General features: G+C 40.9%; 2 long non-coding RNA genes across 7 annotated transcripts in view; one reads left to right on the forward strand and one right to left on the reverse strand.

The window, feature by feature from the left end:
- Positions 1–6408, reverse strand: part of LOC121820949 (uncharacterized) — an 18996-nt gene extending 12588 nt beyond the window's left edge. The window contains exons 1-2 of one of the 2 annotated variants that reach the window (XR_006061596.2): positions 6341–6407; positions 1247–1316 (exon numbers count right to left, since the gene is read on the reverse strand). This is a non-coding gene — a long non-coding RNA (uncharacterized LOC121820949). Of the gene's footprint in view, positions 1–1246; positions 1317–6340 lie in introns of both variants that reach the window. The other variant, XR_006061595.2, reaches the window with a different exon arrangement.
- Positions 4236–20387, forward strand: LOC107403030 (uncharacterized). Of its 5 annotated transcripts, XR_006061590.2 has the most exons (6): positions 4236–4646; positions 7365–7549; positions 7641–7768; positions 7911–8079; positions 9285–9356; positions 18356–20387. It is a non-coding gene; the product is annotated as an uncharacterized LOC107403030 (long non-coding RNA). The 5 variants fall into 5 exon arrangements; XR_006061594.2 differs by lacking the exon at positions 7641–7768 and having other exon boundaries at positions 7365–7595; XR_006061589.2 differs by lacking the exon at positions 7641–7768 and having other exon boundaries at positions 4240–4646.
- Positions 20388–22347: the final 1960 nt, after the last annotated feature.

Genomic DNA, 22347 nt, shown 5'->3' on the forward strand with positions numbered 1-22347 from the left:
TTGAAATGTGACACTAGATTCTTTTCTAATTTTCAAGGCTCAGAACCCAATTTTCCTGCTTTGAATTATGTTAGGGGCTCATATATAATCTACACAATCATTACTGTTACCCTAACTGTGTAACTTATATTTTCACATTAGCAAATACCTTTTTGGACTTTCACCTAGTGCTTCGAAGTGTGTACATGCAAAACCTAAAACTGGGAAGACAATCTTATCTTTTGTCATGAAGAATTCAAAAAATACTTGTTAGACTTGCCAATTGTGAAGAGTAGAAATAATTTCTAGTCTATGCAGAATGTAAATTGTGGACAGAATATGGGAACACTACAGGTTTATTGGTATAGAATGTGGCAAGAATGAGGAAATATCCAGAGAGCAGACAGGGAACACACCTGGTCCCATAAGCAGAATCTGCTTGGCCAGCAACTGCTAGCATCCTGGATGACCAATCTTCCCTCCCTTTATGACTTCATCAAGAATGAGAGCCTGGGAAAGGATCACACAGCTGGCCAGGTTTGGGTTCCAGGCTTGTCCCTTGGCTGATCTGGATGGAAAGGAGGCTTGTTTCCTTTGGTTTCCTTCATGGAATACAGTCCCTCCCATGAAAGACCACACACAGCCAAGTAGAGCTGAAGTATCTGTGTCTGGTTTACATCTGCTCACTGGAGTCAACTGTTAAAACATTAGCAGGTTTATAAGTTGGATGTTAAATATAGCTACCACAAAAGTTAATTTATGATGAAATTTACCTTTTAAAAGATAATAAATGATCAAAACATCTCCCTATCTATTCTCTTTTTATTACTTGCCTCTATTGTGACTGTATGATGGGGGTGTATGTGTGTGTTGGTGTCTATGCAAATTTCTTTCTGGCTTTGTATTCATGTTCAATAGCATCGTGTTGGAAGTTTGAGATCAGTCCAGGCGGGGGTGTTTATACCACAAAAATTCATAAATGCTCCAAACCAGGACTGATCTGTGGCTTTTTCAGTTATTTAGATTTGAGAAAGTAACAGAGAAATGTAAAAAAAAAAAAAAAAAAAAAGATTAAACTCTCAACTGTGTCCTATCTGTAGCCCTCATACTGAAAATAATACAAAAAACATGGAGATATTCTGCCAGTGTTAAACTACCCATCAGATTCCACAAAGAACCCACTTATGACCTCAAGGAGCAAGAAAGGAGCATAGGACTTTGTTCATTTTTGCCTTGGTCATCAACATAATTACTCACACTGACCAACCTTAGAGGGGGAACTCGGCTCTTCTGTCAATGCCAGCTGCAATTGGTTGAAAGAGTTTGACATCAACATTCTGTAAGGACGGAATGATCATTTGGACTATTAAGTAGAGAGGAAATAATATACATGATTATTGCTACATGTTTTTGGTGCAAGTAAAATGTAATAAATGTATGTGTGCATGTGGGTGTGTGCAGTCACGTGTGCACATGCGGGCATGAATGTGCACATGCACTCTGGTATGGTACATGGGTGTGTCCTTATTTCCCTGCCTGAGGAATCAGCTGTTAAACCTTTTTCAGTACAGCATGGTAGTAACTCCCCCACAGGATATCAGAAGTCCGGGCAGCCAAAAGGAGGAATAAAAGCCAACTTCTAAGGCAGACACATAATCAGGCAATTACAAGAGAACACCTGGAGTGTGTGGGGGAGCAACAGAGGGTTCACACACTAAAATTAAGCTATGTAGGTGAAAGAACAAAAGGAGACTATGGACAGAGTTAAGAGGTAAAACTCAATGTCAAAGGGGTTTACTTTATTGATCTCTATGAAATGTAAGGTTATGTTATATCCTGTGATTAATGAATGTCAGAATGGAACATGGCCAAGGATTAGAAGAGATCTTAAGGGGTGTCTTGAAGGATACTATGTCTTATTCCGTAATTCCAGATAATACTTTAAGTCACATCAGTAAACATGTGGCCACGATTATATCAGAGTGGTTCTGTCTTTGCTATGAACTGGCTGAGACATAATAGGCACATCCATCTCTCTGGCCCTTAGCTAATGGAGATAATATTAGCTGCTCCGTGGTGTTTCTTTGAGAACTAAACCTGTGCAGCATTTGCCAAGTCCTTAGAACAGTCCATGGAACTTAGAACTGGTGAGCAAGTTATTATTGTTATTTTGGTTCTGTTGGTTTGTCCACTGCCAGCAGACTGTCTGTGATTGCATTTTGGTTTATGCCCTGCCTGCTTCTTATGCTATGACTCAAAACCAACTTTTCTGGTGAAATAGTGGTTCTGGTGAGAGCCAGGGCACACTCTTCTCAATAGAATAAAACCAATGTTCAATTCAATGCTTAGGTAAGCCTACTATGTGACCATAGCAATGGTAAAACATGTCTGTCTTCTCACCACCGTGAAAGATGGCTGCTTCCTTCCCGTTGACAACGCCAAGCTTGCTTTAATCTTCTGCCTCATTGACCCCAGTTCCTCATCACTGATTTTTGCCCCCTGCTTCCTGAGAATGTGTAGGCTGGTTCATTAGTTCCTCTCTAGGATCATCTAACATGATCTCCAGTTCCATAAGAATTCTTCTGAAACTCATCTGACTCCCATGGCCCTGTCTTCTGACAGGGTGTGGCCTCCCATGCTGCAACAAGCTAAATAATCTCAGTCTTATTAAATTGTTTTTTTTTTAATAAATGTACTCCTCATAGTCTTGGGACAGCTTCAGTGGTGGCTGTGTAATTAGTAAGCAGTTTCAAATATTGAAAGCAAGGGTTATTTGTTAAGATGGAAGCGGTACACAGAGGATGCTGAGAAGTAGTAAGCTGTATGATGTTCGAAGGACCCAGGTCTCACATTACACTTGAGTTGAAGAGAACTAGACTGCCATAAGCATGGTGGTGGTGGTTCTGCTTTAGAAGGAAGGCTTCATGCTAGAGAAAGGTTGACTCTACCAAACAGTGAATATCTTTTCTGGATATTTTTCAGTTGTTGCTGAAAAATATGTATTAAAATCATCACCTCTGAATAACTGAATGTGTACTTCCCAAAGAGATCAAAACTCGCAGTGCAGTTCTTCCAATAAAGAACTCACTATCTCACTTTCAGAGCACATTGTGATTGCACCCTTTACAGTTAGAGACCAAGTGGGAACTTGCCTGTTGCATTCTTTTGTTTCTCTATCGCCTTCACTGTGGACCACATTCTTATCTTTGTCTTCCCTTAGCTAATGATCCCATTCCTTTCAAAGTTCACATGCTAAATGTTTTATAAAATCTCCCCTGAGTTTTGTCTAATACATCCTTACTCTTGGTTTTACATTATGCTATCTTTGACCTTCTGATCCTAAATATAGGTCTGGGGGCATGGCTCAGTCAGTGACATGCCAGCTGAGTAAGAATAGGGAACCTAGGTTCAGATCCCATGACCTTACATAAAATGCTGGGCACAGCCATCTGAACCTGTAGCCTCAGCCCTGGGCAGAGTTCATAAAGACAGACAGGTAGTGGAAGTCACCGACCAGTGTGCCTAGCCAAATCAATGAGGTTCAGGTTCAGTGGGAGACCCTGTCTCAAAAACTAAAGGTGGAGTGTCAGAAGGAAAGACAGCTGACCCAACCGCTGGCCTCCACAGGTGCACCCCCCCCTGCCCACAACACACAGACACACACAGACACACACACACACACACACACACACACACACACACACACACGCATCTACAAGCACATCTCATCTGCACATACCTACACCAACAAGTACACACCACACTATAGTACAATACACATGTCACACACACACACACACACACACACACACACACACAAATACAAATGTGATGCTACACTCTTTCCTTTATATTTTATCAGGTGGGACAAAAGTCTATCTCATACTATTCCTTGTGATCATTTTAATCACCCAAATAAAGTGACATTCACTAGGGTTGTCATCTGTGAGGTAACTTCTTTTTGAAGTTAATAATTTTTTTTTTTTGTGTGTGTGTGTTTGTAGGTGAGTGGTGTAATTTTGAAAATACACAGAAGCTCCATTCTCAGCATAGTTTCCATTCATGCGCTTATTTACCCACATAAACTTGAACTCATGATCTCCTCTTTCATTTACTAGGTGAAATCTATTACTAATTAGTGTTGACTTAATATTCTGACCCGCCCCTTGAAAACCCGCCCCCTGGGGCCGCCCTGTGTCCTGATGTAAAAGCCTCATTTTAAGGAAAAACTCCTCCCCTTTCTCTCCGGCATCTGCTCGCTCTCTCTCTCTCTCTCTCTCTCTCTCTCTCTCTCTCTCTCTCTCTCTCTCTCTCTCTCTCTCTCTCTCTCTCTCTCTCTCTCTCCTCACACAAGGTGTGCACCCCCTTCCCTTTCCTCTCTTCCTATCCCTCTCTTCTTTCTCTCCCCTCATTCTCTTCCCCCCTCAAATAAAACTCTTCACTGAGCGCTGTCTACATAGCATCTCTGTCTCTCACCTGCTGTGAGGCACCTTGGCCCAACCAGCCAGGGCCTCCCACTGATATATCATAACATTGGTGCCCAATGTGGGGCAGGCTATCCCACTGCTTTCTCCTGCCTGTGGGCAGTCTGATGAGCTCTGGGACCCTGTACCATGCACCATTTTTCTGACTGGAGCACCGCTGGGAATCCTCACCCTATCGTATAGGTAAGATTCCCCTCTTCCCTTCTGCCACACCTGAGGATTCGTCTCTTTTCTTTCAATGGTACCAGAACCACGTGTCTTTCGGGCTCACAGCCCTGGCCCCTGGCCCTATGTGGCAGCATATGGAGACAGCCTGTGCCCACTTAATTCCATGGCCCATAGCTTCCGATACAATGGTCCATTGGCTATCTTGGTTGTTCGTTGGTCCTCGCTGACTCTCTGGGATGCTGGAGGTCAGTCCGCTGGACGTTTTTACCTCACTGTGATAAAAGCACCTACCCTCTCCTATTCCAGCTCCTTCCTCATGGCCAACCCCCGACATGCTCCTCCAGTTTCTCCTAAGCAATTACGTCATCCCCTGTCACCAGGTTCCTTTCCACGGCAGGCGCACCCTTTAAAACCAGGCAAAGTTCATTCTCTTTGCCTGTCCCTTGCTTCTAATTCCTCTCCTTGCCTGTAGTTCTATCTCTTAAATCTTTTCTCTCTGTCACTTAACTCTGTGGCCAGGACCTCCTGTCCCACCCATGGGATTTTGGCACGCAGCTCTGAGCCTTGCCCCACTGGCAGCTGAGAGAAAGGGGTGGTGGACTGGCCACAGAAATGTCTGGTCACTTGACTGTATTTCCGCTGCTACCACCACCACTCAGGCTCTTGGTCAAGGCAGGCGGGGCACAGCCCCTACCACCACCACCTCTCAAGAGACCCATGGCTTGGGTTTGGGGGCGGAGTCCCCCTCTCCGGCTCAGCTACACTGCTACTCTGTTTCCCAATCTCCTCTACGGCACTGCCTCCAAGCTTCAATGCATTAACTGTAAAAGTTTTCCAGGAAAACTTATCTTCGTCTTTCCCCCCGCCAAAAAAAATCTATTTCTTATGTGTGAATGGAAATGTATGATCGATATGACCACCTTTATTTTTTTCTGACTGACTTTCAAATGCTTCAGTTTATATGTTCCTTATCTGTTTAGTTTATTTTTTGGGGGAAAAAAACCCCACATGACCACGTGGTCAGACGCCATGCCATATTTGATAAGGGTAATCATGTGGTCTGTCAGGTGCCATCTTTAATAAGGTCAAAACAGACAAGTCATATGACCTCATCACCATCTTTATTAAGGGCACTTGGAAGTCACTTTCTGGGCAGGGACAGCATGCTCCTATGCTGGGATAGGGTACAAGCAGTAATGTTTAAGAGATTTCAAATCTTTTAAAATGATAAATGATTCAGGATATAAGTACTAGTTACAAAGATATAAATAGATGAACTAAATGCTTTGAATTATTTTCCCCTTTTATGATATTGTTATATTAAAATTTTAAAATTTCAGATTTACATTAATATAGTTCTGATACTGTTGGGTCATAAGCTCAGGATTTTAAACCTATAGGTATGAGTCTATTCCTGATGATGACATTTTTCTCTCTCCTGGTCTGCAATTACCAAAACTACAGGCCTGAAAATTCAAATAAATTCACAAATTTTAACTCTGTCTCTAGTCTGTATCTGTTCAGTGGGCTTCTGTTTGGCTGACTGACACATCCAGGCTCTGGCTACTGACTTCGACCTGTGAACACATGGACTCACTGAAGGCTGATGTAGATCAGTCCAGCAAATGTAGTAATTTCCTTTCTCTATGGCTAGGTCAGATGACCACATGCTTCTGATAAATATCCCATTGCCTGGGTTCCCTCCTTACCTTTGACTAGCCAGAGTCCTGACCACCTGCACCCTGTTTCAGCTTGAAGCAGTTATGGAGAATTGCTGTGGGATGGTCTGTATGTCAAATTGCTGTGATTGGTCAATAAATAAAACACTGATTGGCCAGTGGCCAGGCAGGAAGTAGGTGGGACAAGGAGAGAGGAGAATTCTGAGGAGCGGAAGGCTGAGGCAGAGAGACACTGCCAGCTGCCGCCATGGCCAGCATCATGTGAAGACACTGGTAAGCCACCAGCCACATAACAAGGTATAGATTTATGGAAATGTATTAATTTAAGCTATAAGAACAGTTAGCAAGAAGCCTGCCATGGCCATACAGTTTGTAAGCAATATAAGTCACTGTGTTTACTTGGTTGGGTCTGAGAGGCTGTGGGACTGGCAGGTGACAAAGATTTGTCCTGACTGTGGGCAAGGCAGGAAAACTCTAGCTACAGAGAATACATTGTCCTGTGCTCCCTGTTCCCAGGACAGGTTTCAGGGCTAAGTTAAGGATGGAACCCCTGGTGTAGGGGACCAAATTGGCTACCTAATGCCCATAGACATACCAAGAAACTGGACCCAATATTGTCAATTGATATTTATTAATTAAAATGGTTCTGCAATAAGATAAGACACTTGACCTTCTTTATGCGATCAAAAGAGGTAGTTTTTTATAACCTTAAGAAATTATTTCTATACAAATCATTCAGGATGTAGTTTCTGGTCCACTGAGAGGGTCCTTTTCCTTTTCTCAGAGGGTCCTCTTCTCAGAGGTGGGCTGTACCCTGACTCACAAGCCCCTTTTCTCCTGTTCTTATTTGGATCTTTCCCCTGTTGCTCTTCTTTGTCTTCTCAGGAGACAGCAAGTCCTAGCTTTGTGGAAGCTGCTAAGATATGGGAGACTTAGGGAATACTAGCTGACAGTCAGCCATTCATACCTAATAGACAGGCAGTCCTCAAAAGCTCAGAGATCTGCAGAATATGGCATTTAAAATGTTAATCAAAAAGCTTATTATTATTATCAGACAGAAACTCCCAGATCCTAACAGTGATCCAGGCTCCAAAGAAAATGTCTCCATCTGGACAATGGCATCACTGATCTCTGTTCACGATGTCTCATTTTGTGACACCTGCCACCAGGACCTGGCCCAGAGTGTGAACAAACAGCAAGACATTGGGGAATTGATTGCACCCCTATTGCCTAGAAAAAGTAAGATCAGTCTTCTCTATGTCCCTCTTCTATTATTCCTGATTTGGTGAGTAGAAGTCCATTCAACTTGGCTTTGTTTGTCTTTTAACAGCTCTCCATTATTCAGTAAGCATTTATTTCTACCAGACACTGTAAGATATTGTAGACTCATATTGTACATTTTCTGCCCAGTCCCAAACTCAGCCTCTTTAAGAGCACCCTAGTTTCAAGTGGAAAAAGGTATGTAGAAACTGAGATCTGGGTGTTGATTGTGTTTGTGATATTTGCCCCTATGCAATGCCTTCTCACTGTCATAGCAAGGGAATATGCACACACATTTGTATCCTAACACCTCAGCTTATGTGTTTATTTCTATTCCTAGCATATATTTTAAAAGGCCTGAGTGAAACGAATGATAGACGGCTCTGATGGCAGCGCTGGTTACTGGCAGAAAGGTCATGAGGCACGGCCAAGACAGCCTAGCAACGGAGAGCTTTAGGAGGAGGAGGAGGAGGAGGAGGAGAACCAGGCCTAGGAAAGGAGCACGTGTGGTGAGAGGGAAAGATGGCGGGGAGAGAGAGAGAGAGAGAGAGAGAGAGAGAGAGAGAGAGAGAGAGAGAGAGAGAGAGAGAGAGAGAGAGAGAGAGAGAGAGAGATCTGCGCCCGGCTTTTTAAGGGTTCCTGGTGAACACACACAGGCAGGCTTACGGAGCTACACCAAACATGCGCTAATTGTGTGACCACACCATGTGCACGTAGTCGCCAGAGCGTGATGTAAGATGCAAGACCTTTGCTTAACTCCTGAACTGCGCATGTGCGGTCATGCAGCTGGAGTAAGGGCGGAATTCTAAGGCTGAAATGATAGTGATGTCTTCAGTTTATCAGTTCCTACAGAGTTCCATAGCTGCAACCCCTTCCTCTGAACTAAGACCCTGCATGCCTACCTAACTCTTCTTTTTTAATTTTATAAACTCTATTCTCTTAAAAAAATAAAAAGAAACAAAACCTTGCAAAAAATCATATCTCAATGCACTTCACTGAGTTAAAATATACATTTGGAATGGAAGCTGTGGAACTTCACATTAAATTTTATGCTTTCAGTATTAAACATGTATTTATTCACCACCCAAAACAAAAAAATCCAAGACAGAATTAGAACTAGAAAAACAATTAGCTTTATATCCTCTTTCATAACTCATCTCCATTACCTGTACTGAGTCCTAACTCCTAGCATGTGTACCTATCCCAGTCCATACACGTGACTCATTCCATTGCTGTCCCTTCCTTTCTCCTTCCGGGCATATCTTCCTCACTCCAGTCAGGTTAGGATGCTGCTTTGTCCCTCTTCCTTGTGTGGACACCTTCTTATTCACACAGAAACTTCGGGTTATAACATCCATCACTGGGTCAGCCTTATGCCTGTGTTTCCTCGTCAAGTGATGTTAATCCCAGTTTCCCATATCATGCCTTTCTTCCCAGATAGACACCTTTCTCATCCTGCCTGGACTGTGAAACCTTGTGCCATGTGCCTGTCTTATGACTCCCTTTGTTTCCCTCCTTGAACTTGCTGTGCTGCTCTGGGCCATGCCTGTGGTCATGCTCTCCTGCCACTGCTTGGCTGCCTGACCACCTTAATGCTCTCCTTGTCTTGTATGAATGCAGACATACCACACTGGGCTGCCTCTGTGGGGGGTGGGGTGAAGCACTCCTCTCACAGCAATCAAACACTGACCCATCCTGTCTCCCTTCTGCTCAGATATTGGATATATGCTCAGCCATAATGATCGACTAGAACTGACATGTCCACGACTGTAAGTGAAGGGAAAAGGTAAATATCTCAGTTTATCTGAAATTCCGAATTTCTAATGTTTTGCTTTGAATTCCCTCTATGTCTTAATGAGCCAAGAATGTTAAGTTTTCTTTGGTAAAGGCTTACAGAACTGATATTTTAAGATACTATATCCAGGCTGATATTCTATAAGGTCCAGGGAATAGTTTTTATTTGACACCAAAATCACCATTTTTTTTTCTTTTTGAAGGTTAAATTTAGCACAGGAATTTCCCACTTTGATCCCAACCTGTTTGCCTTGCCTGCTTTCTGTGTACTTTGTACCATGTGACCTAGCACTTTAGTTCTGCTGAACTCTTTGCCTACCACAAATATGCCATGCCCTTTCGCACATTGGCAGGCTTTTGTCCTTCCTGGTGTGCCCTCACCCCATGCTGTATCTAGAAACCACTGACGCATTCTTCAGGACTCTGGTCAACTTGCTCTTCTCAGTGAAGTCCTTCTTAAGTCTCACTGCTTCTTCAGAGAGTGGTTGAACATGGGCGATTAAAACCCTGCCACTGACGGGCTGTCTAATGTTCATCAAACTGCTCAACCTATCTATGCAAGTCTCAGCTTCTTTACACATGAAGGGGTCTAATAGTTGTGTCAACTCCACACCATGGTCATTAAGCTGGGAGAAGATCAGTACAATGTTAGTCTCTGCTGCTATTTATTATTGCTGTTGTTGTTACTATAATTATTATTAACTGTGTCTTTCATAAAAGAGTAAGCTCCTAATTCCAGGATGTAACTCAACATCCACAACAGGATACGTGATCAGCATTTTCTGAAGGAATCAATTTATTCTGCAAATACTTCTCAAGTGTGAGACGTTGTGTTAGGCAGTGTTGTGATCAAAATAGTGATGCTTTCTGATCTCATGGAATATACAGGCTGGTAGGGAATGACTTGTGCAAATAATTACACAGGTGAATGAATAAATAAGTGAATAGAAACTGTGATAAGTCTATAAAAGGATAATGATTGCCATAGAAAGGTGTGTGGTCTTTGTCCCCATTTCCTGGCACAGAGCTTCTAAAGCCCTAGGATTTCCTGAGCCAGTGACCACAGGAGCACCTTTTGTTCTAATGAGGCAACACTTGGCAGACCCAGTAGTTTCGGGGTAGGACTGGAGGTTAGAAGCATGGAACATTCAACCCAACACTGACCTTTGGGTAGTGGAAAGGGGCTGGATATTGAATTCACTTTGAGCTACCACAAATTCAATTAATCATGCCTACCTAATGAAGACATCATCAGAAGTGTGTAGTGCTTACAGAATGGTGAACATATCAAGGTGCTGGGACTGTGGAATGTACACAGAGGGCAGGGGAAATCTGTGTTCAACTCCCTCATTTCTTGTCTGATGTATGTGTTCCATTTGGTTGTTTATTAATTGTATATACCATTAATAGTACACTTATGAACTGTGCTGTCAAATTGTCAAACATGAAGAGGGTTGCAGGAGCCCTGACTTTGTAGCCATGACAAACAAAAGTGCATAACTTGAAGACGTGGTTCTTATTGTTGGCACCTGAAAGGAGCTCAGCCTTGTGAACCTCAAGCACTTAAAACTTGCCGAGTCTGATGTTTAACTCTGAGTACTGCAATTGGATTGGATTGAGTGACATGACCCTAGGTTGGCATCATAATTGGTTATTATCAAGAAAAAAAATAAACAAAACCCTTTTCATTTTAGTATCAGAGACATTTTAACTAAAAATGACTTAGGCAGTGATTGAAATGATTGAAATGGGATGATAACTTATATTAGAAGATATGAAACATTTTTGACAATGCAAAATTGCCTGAGACCTAAATGCTGAATATAAACCGTGGAAAAATCTGTCTGTTAAAGTGTGTGGCAAGAAAGAACTTGGCTCCATTATGCTTAGTTTCTGGATGCAGTGAATAGGAATGTAGGCAAGAAGGGTACAGAGTGAACCTGAAGAGGAAGGCTGATGCCATGCCTTAACAAATTTAAGGGACTTTGGATATTACAAAACCTATAATGGAAAGCAATTATACTTTCTTGTTAAAGTGGTGAACCTTTAATATAAAATAACTTGGTTATGCTGAGAAGTGTAGCTAGAGTTTTCCTGCCTTGCCCACAGTCAGGACAAATCCTTGTCACCTGCCAGTCCCACAGCCACTCAGACCCAACCAAGTAAACACAGAGACTTATATTGCTTTACAAACTGTATGGCCATGACAGGCTTCTTGCTAACTGTTCTTATAGCTTAAAATAATCCATTTCCCCAAATCTATACCCTGCCTCATGGCTTACTGGCATTTTCACATGCTGCTTGTCCTGGCGGGCGGCTGGCAGTGACTCCTGCCTTCCTGTTCTTTTATTTCTCCTCTCTGTTAGTCCCGCCTATACTTCCTGCCTAGCCACGGCCAATCAGGTTTTATTTATTGACCAATCAGAGCAACTTGCCATACAGACCATCCCCCAGCACAGCCAAGTGCAGACCATCTCAGGCACCTGCATTCAGGCTTGTGGTCCTAATCATCCTCTATGCGGACCTGCTGGATAAAGCCACGAGGAACCCAAGAATGGGTTCCCACAGGACATACAGAACATCCCACAGCAAGAGAGAGAGAAAGAGAGAGGAGGGGAAGCAAGAGGGAGGGAGAGAGAGAATGTGTAGATACTAGACACATCTGGTGATGGTTTAAATGTAGTGGGTATGTACATGGGAGTCTGTCATAATGGCCAAGGTCCAGGGTTATGTATTAGGAAGGGCAGAAGTCTAGTGATAGTTCTCTAAGAGAAGAGAATTTGGAGGAGGAATGGTTTTTCCAAGAAAAGGTAGTGTTTCAGATATGTCCAGGGTATGAGATCAGTGCAGGAAGTCCAAATGGCAATGTCAAGTCCACTGCTAATTAAATGAGTCTAGAATCCAGAGGAAGCTCAAATCAAACTTGTAAATGTGAGAATTGATTGTGAGGCTAGACATGAAACCCTCATCCTTGCTTTCTCTTCGTTGTGGACAAAACCATGATTCTCATTTACTGGAATCTTTCTGAAGAATTCCTTCCTATCATGTGTGGATAAGTTGCTGTTAAGGTTTGAGTAAGTGACTTCCATAGACCTACATGCTAAATTATCAGTTCCTGGTCTGTGGTCCTTTTGCAAGGTGGGAATTAAGGCAAGGAACTTAGATCACTGAGATACGCCATTACAGGAGATATTTGTACCCGGGCCCTTTCCATCTCTTCTCATTTGCTTCCAGCAGCTAGGACCTTTCATGGGGCACAGCTTTGCCACAGACCCCAAAGCAACATGTCAAACCCACCACAGGCAGACATGTAGTCTCTAAGACAAAAACTAAGGTTTTCCTCATTATAATGTAATGATCTTAGTCATTTTGCTGCAGTTACAGAAAGCTGACTAACCCAGTTATATTTGTACAAATCTAGTATTTCCTGAAGAGGAATGGAATCAGTCTGTCATAGCAACATTTAAGTGTGCCTCAAAGCAGAAGTGTTATGTAAATTGTGTAAGTAAAACTACAGAGCTTTGGGGGGGAAATGGAGTACAACACATAACAGATTCATCAGTGACCTGAAAAAAATTATAGACAGCAAATAAAAATGGTGATAAAGTTTTACACATGTTAAAGGGCTGTGATGTTCATAATTACTACTACAAATGGAACCTGATTGTAGACATGGGCATTGGAAGGATTAAAACACACTAAGTGGAAAGGCGACCGTTTATTTGAAGTTATCTGGAAAGTTGAAATACCTCATATAGATAAATGCAGCTTTTTAGGCTAAACTCAAATATTAGTTATATGATTTGTACCTTTAAATCCCAGAGCACGCTGTTCTGCTTTTGAATTGTAGATCCTTCTAGGCATATACTTTTAATGGACTTCCATTCCTTCCAAATAGATAACTTAATGCAATTTGTCTTTAATTCACTTTTGAATTACTGCTATTTTTGTCATTGTTGGGGTTGTTTGTGTGTGTGTGTGTGTGTGTGTGTGTGTGTGTGTGTGTGTGTGTGTGTGTGTGTCATATTTGGATTCACGTCTTCCTAGCTGAAGACTTTGAGAAATTTCTCATCAAAATGTCCATCTTATCACCATCAGTGTCTGTAGGGTCTGTTGATTTCTGTAAACAGGTCTTTGCATATGCATAATGCTTCCTCTTTGATGGTGAGAATGCTGTGTCCATTTTCCCTGCCATTTAGTCCTCTATCCACAGGCTTACCTGTCTTGTTGGTACTTGTTCTTCTCTTTCAGGACTTTCCAACACTTGGTATCATTGTAGCCACAGACTCCCTGTTAGTTCCTGCTGCCGTCTATCACGGTTGGCAGTGTTGGTTACTCTGTACCTGTTGTACATGATGTTACACATGTTCTAGTTTATCCAAAATACTTCACTGTACACATCTCTGAGGTCTGGAAGCATTTTTCTGGCCTGCACAGCTTGGTATTTTTGAAGTAGGATCTGTAGAAGAGTCTAAGACGATGAATGAGTATTTTTAAACATAGAAGTTCACAAATGCAAAATGTGGCAAGGACAAAAACCTTGACGTTTAACACATGGGTGGTGATTTGGGAGAAATTTAAGTATGTGAAGTGTGTGTGTGTGTGTGTGTGTGTGTGTGTGTGTGTATGTATGTGTGTGTGTGTGTGTGTGTGTGTGTGTGTGTGTATGCTGTATATTCCTACTCAGCAAAGTTTATTTGCAGAAAGACTTTTGAAAACATCCACATAACGTTTTCAACAGATAAAGTCATGCATAAGCTAATGCATGTAAATTTTCATTATACTCAATTAATTCCCTTAAACATCAATTACCCTGGAAAAATTTGCATTTCCCAACAATATTAAAATACTCTCTCTCTCTCTCTCTCTATATATATATATATATATATATATATATATATATATATAACTTTTATTCTCAATATTTTCAAGTAACACACCCAAGTTTTGGAAAATAAATGGAAGAGACTGGAAAATCAAGTTTCTAGCTACAAATTTGCAGCAAATCAGTTCTAGAGGGGCAAGTAGTGAAATTAGGATGAACTGACTTGACTATTTGACTTATATTCTACATCATGCACAAATTACATCTGTTTTCTTTTTTCCTTTTTCTTCTCCTTTTTTTTAAAAATCAGAATCTCAGTTCTGTTTCTCAGATCTTTACCAGAATTGGTTAAAGGAAATGAGTTACCTATGGTTTGAATTACAGAAAAAGTCTTGTCATTTTCTCATTGATTTGTCTGTAGCAGTGTTACAGTTTGTAGAAAAGATGAAACAAAACTAGGAAATATGTATATGAGATTCAGTGCCAGGAAAGCCCTGAGAACTGTGAGAAGTCTTTTCTGGGAGTCAAGGACATTCTCTGATGCCAGAAGTTCAGCTTATCTTTGACCCCACTACAATTTCCTGTAGAAAATGTGATGGTTTTTCAGGGCCACTCTTATAAGCCATGCAACAATTTAACTGGATTCTAAGAAATGACAATTTTTATTTATAATCCTATCTTGAAAATCCCCAGTTTCATTATCTATGTATCTGTCTTGGGGTTTTCATTGCTGTGAAGAGACACCAAGACCATGGCAACTCTCATGAAGAAAACATTTAATTGGGGTGGCTCTCCAGTTGAGGTTCAGTCCATTATCATCATGCTGGGGAGCATGGCAGCATGCAGGCAGATGTGGTGCTGGAGAAATAGCTGAGAGTCCTACATCTTGCAGGCCATAGGAAGTTGACTGAAAGTCACACTGTAGGGAGCTTGAGCAAAAGAGACCTCAAAGCCCAGCTCTGAAGTGGTACACTGCCCACCAACAAGGCCTCCTAATAGTGCCATGCCCCGTGGGGGTCATTTTCTTTCAAACTACCATGTTCCACTCCCTGGCCCTCAAAGGCTCATAGCCATATCATAATGCAAAAAAAAAATACATTCAGTCTAACTTCAAAAGTCCTTATAGTCTATACCAGTCTCAAACTTGTTTCAAAATCCATTTGAAGTCTCTTTGGAGACACATGACAATCTTTTAACTGTAATCCTCCTGTAAAAATCAAAATCAAAAAGCAGATCATCATACACTTTCAACATATAACACAGGATATACATTAGCATTCCAAAATGCAGGCAAGGGAGCATAGTGAGGAAATACTAGACAAAACAAAACCAAATCTCCAAACTCTGCATCTCCATATCTGATGTCAAAATGCTCTTCAGATCTCCACCACATTTCAGCTTTGTTGACTACAACATACTTCTTTCTCTTGGGCTGGTTCCATTCCCTGTTAGCAGGTATCCCATGACTCTGGCATCTCTAACATCTTGGTTTCTCTAGGGCAATCCAGGCTTCAACTTCACAGCTTCACTCAATGGCCTCTCTACTAGGCCTTCATTCAGGGACACCCCTGATATATTCCTGGCCTCAGTGGCTTTATTTAGGCACAAAGGCAAGTTGAATAACCCATTTCTTCTATACCTAACTCTAAAGCCAGAACCATGTGGCCAAAGGTGCCAAGTTTCCAGGTCCCAAGCTTAATGGGGCTGGAACATGACCCCCCTCATTAAATTACATCTTCACCAGCTTTCTGTTCTTCACTGCCTAAGCTTGGCTGTCCCAAAACTTTCTCTGTAGACCAGACTGGCCTTAAATTCAGAGGTCCACACTGGTGATATGTTGTTTATAAAGAAATAAAGTTGCCTGAAGATCAGAGGACGGAGCCAGCCACAGAGTTAGGCATAGAGCATTCAGGAGTCAGAGGCAGATCCATCTGGATTTCTGTGAGTTCAAGGCTACCCTGCGGTACACGAGATTAATCTAGTCCAAAAGAGAAACAGAGCCAGGCAGTGGTGGCACACACCTTTAATTCCAGCACTTGGGATCATACACTTTTAACCCTAGCACTAGGAAGGTTGAGAAGTGATATGCCTAGGCAAAGAAAGGAATATAAGGTGGGAGGAGACAGGAACTCAATGCTTCTTTCAGGCTGAAGAGTAGGTGGGACAAGAGGTGGTGGCTGTGGCTTGCTCTGCTTCTCTGGTCTTTCAGTTTTCACCCTGACATCTGCCTCTGGGTTTTTATTATAAGACCATTTAGGAATAAATAAATAAATAAATAAATAAATAAATAAATAAAAAGACCATTTAAGATGCAACAGTTTACCATTCTCTGCCTTCCCAGTGCTGTGATTAAAGGTATGCCCCACCACACTGGACTCTAAGCTTTTCTTTAGTTCCAAGTTAGCAATTTAGCTGGGTGGGATCTTGCCCTGAGGTCACCACTCCCTTTATTCCATTTATTAATCTATTTATCTCCTTGAACATAGGATTCAGCTTCATTCCACTTCTTGGTGCTCTTTTTTCTCCTTAAAAAATACTTTTTGTAATTTACCTTACTCAGCTTGCTCCTCATTATAAATCTTCATTCGAGTTACCGCTATATCTATATGACAGAATCGATAATAGGCTATTTTGAGATTTCTTCTGCCAATGGAATTAATTGAAAACTCTTCACTTTAGCCTCAGGCACACTCTTCAGACAAGGGTAAAAGGCAGCCACTCTTGTCAACAAATTATCTCAAGAATGATTTCTAGAAAACAGACTAAAATTCTTCTCTGAAACCTCTTGAGCCAGCTCCCGACATTTAAAATTCTCAATGCTTGGGAGACAGAAGCAGGTGGATCTCTGTGAGCTTAAGGCTAGGCTGATCTATAGAGCAAATTCTAGGACAGCTGGGCTACACAGAGAAACCTTGTGTCAAAAACCAAACAACAAAAAAATTAAAAATTCCAGTGTGAAGTAGACCAAAACTGACCTTTGCATGGGACTGAAAATCTATTAAGTATAAATGGGGTTTAAGTGGGTATCTATGAATCTTTATACTTTATACTACACTACAGATTTTTATAATTTTTATTGAGTTTTTTCTTTGACAGTTTCATGCATGTGTAAAATGTATTTTGATTGTTTTAACCTCCACCTTCTCTAATATTCCTCCCACCCTTATTTCCTTCCCATCCTACCTTTCCCCACATTCATGACATTATTGTCTTGCTTTTTATTTTTGTTTGAGACCCACTGAGTTTAACCAGGATCATCTGTGTGAGTGGGGATGGGAGCTACCACTTGGAGAAAGATGGGCTCCTCAGTGGGCACACAAGGGAAGACAATGACTGTCCTTCACCCGGAATCCAACAGTAGCCGAGTTCAGCAGGGAGGGGTCAGGCCCTATAAGCTCCTCCCCAATCCATGATTGACTAATGATGGGCCCAGTGTTGTGGATGCCACTGCGGTTCAGCTACAGCTGCTGTGGGTTCCTGATTGCACTGGCTGTGCCAAGCCTAGAGGACAACATTTTATAGGCCACCTTCTTCTCTTTCAGGTCTTATATTCTTACCACCCTGCCTTCTGTGATGATGCCTGAGCCCTAGGAGGATTATAAGCATGTACTGCTATGCCCTGTTTATATGGTGTTAGGGCTTGAACAAGAGGGCTATGCTCACTCTGGATAAGTGTTCCTTAGATTTTTAAAAATTATTTTAAATTTTGATTTATAGGTATGTATGCCACATATATATATATATATGTATGTATGTATATATATGTATATATATGTATGCCACATGTTTGGTGGTTCCTACTGAGGCCAGAAGAGGGCATTGGATGCCCTGGAGTTACCCAACATGGCTGCTAGGAACTGAACTAGGATCCTCTGTAAGAGCGGAATGTGCTCTGAACCAGTGAGCCATCTCTGTAGCCAATATGTAGCCCTCACATTAACATGTTAAAACTCACTGTACATTTTCTACTCACATATGTTGCTCACTAGTTTCCTTAAAATGTATTAATAGTTTTTATTATAAGAGATGGACTTTAATGCCCAATACAAATGTAGATATTCAGGCAACCTGTGCTATCATATTCAGGTCTAATGAATAATTCTTAAAGCCTTTATATGTCTACAGAAATTACTTGTATTTCATGTTATATGCATGTCTTCTATTAGAATCCAAGAAAAGAGGAAGTCTGAGGCTCAGTTATCGATGATTTGTTTCACGCAAGCCGATCCTCCTCCAAGAGCAGCAAGTGCTCGGAACAGTTGCAAGTCTCTCCAGCCTCTCATCAGACTGTTTTTTGTAAACTTCAGTCTTGTTGCTAAGCATATCATTTATAACCACGAAGAAGTGATTATTATTAAATGTGATTATTGAAAAGAAATGACACTGCTTCTCCATGAGCATGTGGTGGACAAAGAGTGATGGATTGCTAAACAGTCGTAACTGGACCCAATGTGGTTGTATATTCAGAGCTACAGTCTTACAAGAAATTATGTGATATAGCAGCACCTTCGGAAACAGAATATGTACTTCAGCCAAAGCTCTGCCACACGAAGCATCCTCTGCCAGGTTTGGCGGCACCATGTTCCAAGATAGTCTGTCTCAAAATAAAAACAAAACAAAAAAGTCAAAGACCTCAATCTGGCCAGAGAATCAATTGAACCTCTCCCTGGCTCCCCTTCTCTAAGCTTTTCTGCCTTACAGAGGCCCTTCCATGGGTTTGTTGACTAAAGGTGGGAGAGCAAATCCTACTGCTTGGCTCCTGAAATAGAAAAATAAGGCAGACACACTTCTTGAACAAGATCCCACCAGAGAGGGCATTTTTATTTGTTGGAACCCACTGTGTTCCTTCAAAGCCTTTTGCACCTTCAGTCTCCCCACATAGAGAGACTCAGGCAGAAAAACCTTGGGGCTGTCACTGAAAAAAATCCATTTCTTTCCAGTGAATTCTGCAAGAAGCATGGTCCTTAGACGCTGATGATCAATTGAACTCTGATTACTCCATGTGTTTAAGGTTGCATGGGTACAAATAAAGTTTTATATGTAATTCTCATACCCCTCTTGTCGGGTAGAAATATTCTTGGTGTCTGACCAGCATCAAAAAGAGAGACCTTTGGGGACCTTGTCAAGATTAGGTACAAACCATCAGCTTCCCTATGTCTAATAGTGCTAGCAAGCTGGTACAACCCTCATGAAATGGCCTGGGCTCAAATGATTTTACAAAGCAACATTTTGACTTACATGCTTCATGTCTTGACCAGGCACCGAAGATTTCTGGTAGATGTTTTTATTCAGTCGAGTAATTCAGTGCTTGCTGGAATGAGGCCTTGAAGAGTTTGAATTATTTGAAGGGGATGGACTTGCATAGCATTTAGACCTTAGACCTGAGAAGACTCTGGAGGGGTAGCAGCTACATTTGCAGCTCTTCACAGAGTGAGTGGTCCCTCAAGCAGTGTGCTTCGATGTGCTGTGGATGTCATATCCATCATGCAGCAACCACTGCATATGTGCACAGAGAATATATCAGGAGCATCCTGGGATTTGAAGGACACTGTTGTAAATGTCATTTAAATGCAAATTAGATACACCAGCTGTTGTTGTTCTTAGTACTGGCAACCTGAAAGAGACATTTTATCCTAGCAACCAGAGGAAAGATGGATAACAAACTTCTTGTTCATAAGAAAAACTAATGGTCAGAAAGCTTAGGAGCAATATGTCACCCAAATTGATCTGTTGTGTGCTCAAAAATACCCAGTGTAGAAAGGACACAGTCGAGATTTTCCAAAGATTTTTAACAACGTGACTGCCATCATCAAAATGAGAGATGTCATGGTAGACTATATTCTAGGTTATGACTCTGTTCCCTAAGTTTACAAAAACTGTGTAAATAGAGTCAGCAACTGAATTCTCCAAAGCAAACTCATCAGTGGTGATTAAGTCAAATATCTGTGCTTTTTCTGTCATGAAAATAAATATTTTTCAATCATTATATTAACCTTTCTCTTCATACGGCAGATATTTCTTTTATGGTCTATGCTCCTCTCAGAAAGTTATCTGAATATTTTGAAACTCTGCACTCTCAGACAAATCTTGTGACATGCAGGTGTCTTTTTTTTTAACTGTGAGGCCTTTGCCTTCCTGTTTGTTGTTTTGTTCCGTTGTTGTTGTTACATGTTCTCATTAAAAGGATACTGAATTTAATCCAAATATTATCTGATATAACATCAAGCTTTAATTTTTACCTAGATTACTCCTAAAAAAATATTACTTTCCGGAATACAATGCTTAACCATTTCCAATTATTTAATAAAGTTTTCTAAAGATAGTGAGAACATGACAAAACCATTCTTATTTGGAATTTCTAGAAATATTTTATAAGCATAAGTAAATATATTATGGCTACATGTTCTATAATAGTCTAAATCCCATTGTAAAATTTAGGTATGGATATGCATAGTCATAAACATATATATTAAAAATACATACCAATATATAAAAAGTGAATGTGTGGTATACAGTAGTCCCTCCCTATGTATTAAGAATATGTTTCAAAACCCTCATTAGTTGTCAAAACTGTGAACAGTTTTGAACCCCATATGTATATGGTTTCCCTGAACATTCATACAAATGTTAAAATGAAATTTATAAATTGGGTGCAGTAAGAGATAAACAATAGTAACTTGTTCTAAAATGAAATAATTTCAGCAATATACTACACTAAAAATTATCAAATGTGCTCCCTCTTTCCATCAAAACACCTTATTAGCCGGGCAGTGGTGGCACACGCCTTTAATCCCAGCACTCGGGAGGCAGAACCAGGTGGATCTCTGTGAGTTCGAGGCCAGCCTGGACTACCAAGTGAGTCCCAGGAAAGGCACAAAGCTACACAGAGAAACCCTGTCTCGGAAAAAAAACAAAACAAAACAAAACAAAAAAACAAAAAAAAAACCACCTTATTGTACTTTGAATTTTCCAATAAAAGAAGAACTTCATGGCCTCTCTTTGGCTGACAGAGAGCATTGCTACTTTTCTGTCTTTTGTGGCCATTATTAAGTGAATTAAGGTTTCCTTGAACATGAGCCTATGACTGTCATTCTGATAACTGAGAACTATCAAGAGACTGATGGGCACCCAGCATTGAAACCCCAGGCAAAAGGATATGTCCATGTCTGGGGGCCATAGCAGTACTATGCAGATTTTATCATGTTACTTAGTCTACCACTCAGTGTAAAACCATGTGTTGGGGATTAGAGAAATGGCTCAGAGCCAAGAGCATTTGATGCTTTTTCAGAGGACCAGGATTCAGTTCTCAGGACCCACATGATAGCTTACAACCAATCTATAACTCTAGTTCTGAGGGGTTTGGCACCTGCTTCTGGTCTCCATGGGTACCAGGCACCAGTATAATTCACTTACATGCATGCAGGCAAACCACTCACACATAAAAAAATAAAATAAATGTTTTTAAATTCCCCTGAGCTGCTTATTCCTGTAATTTCCCACTCAATATTTTCTAATCATGGTTGAATTCATGTAACGAAACCATGGAAGGAAAAAAACTTGTGACAGGTGGGAGCTACTCCTATATAAAATGTAGCATTCATTAAATATAGCTTTCACCTAATATACAAAATTCCCCCCCCCCCCCCCGCACTCACCTCAGCTTCTCCGCTGGGGCCCTAATATACAAAATTTGCAATTTAAAATTTTACTAAAATTTCAGAAGAAAACATTATTTATTAGAGCATGGCTTTTCAGAATGATTTATATTCGATACTTGCAATATGAAATCATTGCTAGATGTTTTCTGAGTTTGCTCTTCTGAAACTCAGTTTGTACCAATAAGCAAGAGATCAATGTGTGAGTGTCTCCAAAGTTTTGTTTGTTGTGAAAGTATATATGATTTATCATAAATTTTCAGTTATCTGTGTTGGCCTAAAAAGAAGGAATTGTTGACCCAGTCATAATATTTTAATCAATATTTCTAAAGTCTTTCTAAATTACTGTTTTTGTCAAGTTATTATCACTTCAGATATCAGGTTAATTTGATATTTAGGGTTTTTCTCCCTCTCAATCTGTCTCATATAGATGAATGACAAGAATTCAGGAGAAGGGAAGAAAGGATTTACATAATTCACACAATGAGGTGAACGTTGACCAT

This window comes from Peromyscus maniculatus, chromosome 10 (genome assembly GCF_049852395.1).
Source record: "Peromyscus maniculatus bairdii isolate BWxNUB_F1_BW_parent chromosome 10, HU_Pman_BW_mat_3.1, whole genome shotgun sequence".
Classification (NCBI taxonomy): domain Eukaryota; kingdom Metazoa; phylum Chordata; class Mammalia; order Rodentia; family Cricetidae; genus Peromyscus; species Peromyscus maniculatus.